Here is a 2,500-nt window from a genome sequence, read left to right on the forward strand (position 1 = left end):
TAGAGCTTGTGTCAGGATTAGAAATGGAGAGAGTGAGTGGTTTGAAGTAAAGGTGGGACTTCGTCAAGGATGCGTTATATCGCCCTGGCTGTTCAACTTATACATGGATGGGGTGGTGCGAGAGGTGAATGCTAGGGTAGTGGGTCAGGGATTGGAGATGGTTAAAGAAAATGGAGAAAAGTGGGAGGTGAGCCAGCTGTTGTTTGCGGACGACACTGCGCTTGTGGCAGGGTCGGAGGAGGGATTGAGGAAGCTGGTGGCAGAGCTTGGGAGAGTATGTGATAGAAGAAAGCTAAAGATAAATGTGGGTAAAAGTAAGGTGATGAGATGTATAAGGGGTGAAAGTGGCAGTAGACTGGAAGTGAACATTAAGGGAGAGCGACTGGAGGAAGTGGATAGTTTTAGATGCTTGGGTGCAAGTGTAGCAGGAAAAGGTGGAGTGAAGGTGGAGGTAGAATGTAGATTGAGAGAAGCGAGTAAATGCCTTGGTGGATTAAAGAGTGTAATGAGGAATAGACATTTAGGAATGGATGCGAAGAGGAGACTGTATGAAGGAGTGATTGTGCCAACATCACTGTATGGGGCAGAAACGTGGAACATAAGAGAAGAAGAGAGAAGGAGTTTGAATGTGTTTGAGATGAGGTGTCTGAGAATTATGGTGGGGGTTGCTAGGCTGGATAGAATGAGAAATGAGGAGGTGAGGAGGAGAACAGGGGTGAAAAAGGAGCTGGGAGATAGGGTTGATGAAAGAATATTAGGATGGTTTGAACACATGGAAAGAATGAGTGAAGAAAGACTAGTAAAAGAGGTATGGAAGGCAGATGTGGAGGGAGTGAACATGAGGGGACGTCCTAGGATGAGGTGGATGGATGGGGTGAAGGGAGCTTTGGGGAAGAGGGGAATGTCTGTTGAGGAAGAAAGGGAGAGGACGGAAGACAGAGGTGAGTGGAGAATGGTTGTATATGGATGATGTTGTGATTGCATGAGGAAGAATGGGCGGGGGTGGGTGGGGGTGGGTAGTATGTGTGAGTAAATTTTGACGCAGCCCGAAAGGATTACTCCCCGTCCTCTCCTTAAATGCAAGGGGGAACGGAGAGGGGGGGTCGCCGATTAAATGAAGCGGCCTTGCTGTGGATGTGCTGTGTCTTGCGACACTGCTTCTGACCCAGGGCGGTGGGCAAGGTGCAGGGATGACCCGTCATCCAGGAGGTGCTCAGATGAGAGGGAGGGTGGGAGGGGTGTGGAGTGTATTTAGGGATGAAATGGGTGGGAGTGTTTTTATGCCTTTCCCTTTTTGGCTACCTCCCTTGAAAAGGGGAAAAAGCCTTGGTATATGTATGTATGTATATGTATATACACACACACACACACATATATATATATATATATACATATATACATATATATATATGTATATATATATATATACATATATACATACGTATATATATATATATATATATATATATATATATATGTGTGTGTGTGTGTGTGTATTCACTTGGTCTTTTGGATCACGTGTTGGACTCGTGATCGACAGCTATTTCCCTCCCGGAAGAGAGCTCAGAGCTCGTAGGTCCGATCTATGGGTAATGCTATGACCTTGCACACACACACACCCCCAACTCCCCGCCCACGAGAGTTGGAGTAACACCCCTCAGCGCTGCGATACTGATATTATTTCAGCCCCAGGCGAGAGTCGAACCCGGACCTCCGTAGTGGCAGGCCAGAGTTCTAACCACAGCGCCATGAGAGGTGTGTGTGTGTGTGTGTGTGTGTGTGTGTGTGTGTGTGTGTGTGTGTGTGTGTGTGTGTGTGTGTGTGTGTGTGTGTGTGTGTGTGTGTGTGTGTGTGTGTGTGTGTGTGTGTGTGTGTGTGTGTCTGTGGTGTAGTGGTCTAGGGCGCCGTACAGGTAATTTACGGATAGCCGAGTACAGCGGGTTCGAGCCCCGCATGCAACTGTCATAAAAATTATCGGTTTGATGTCGCTGCCATTAGCGTATTTCTCTCATAGTTACAATGGCGATAAGCGTGAAAGGGGTTCGTCCCGGTCCTTACCCCACACCACTGGTGGGCTGGTCCTTGAGTAATACAGGAATTCGGATCGCCGTATTAAGTGATCTTCCTTCCCTCGGGAATCAGTTCGATTCCAGGTTTCAAGGATTTTATAGTCTCTGTGGTGTAGTGGTCTAGGGCGCCGTACAGGTAATTTACGGATAGCCGAGTACAGCGGGTTCGAGCCCCGCATGTAACTGTCATAAAATATATATATATATACATATATATATATATATATATATATATATATATACAGAGAGAGAGAGAGAAAGAGAGAGAGAGAGAGACGCTGAGGTGGGGGAAGGCCGTGATGGAGTCATTGGGGAGAGGAGGGGCACATATTGGCCAATTACACCTCCCATAATATGTTCCCTGTTGAGCACCGAATTGAGGAGCACCTGACCTTGAAATCGGGGCTCGTTTCCATCGAAATTAGTCAGTC

This window comes from Oratosquilla oratoria, chromosome 19, assembly GCF_046742065.1.
Source record: "Oratosquilla oratoria isolate Oo_2021 chromosome 19, ASM4674206v1, whole genome shotgun sequence".
NCBI lineage: Eukaryota > Metazoa > Arthropoda > Malacostraca > Stomatopoda > Squillidae > Oratosquilla > Oratosquilla oratoria.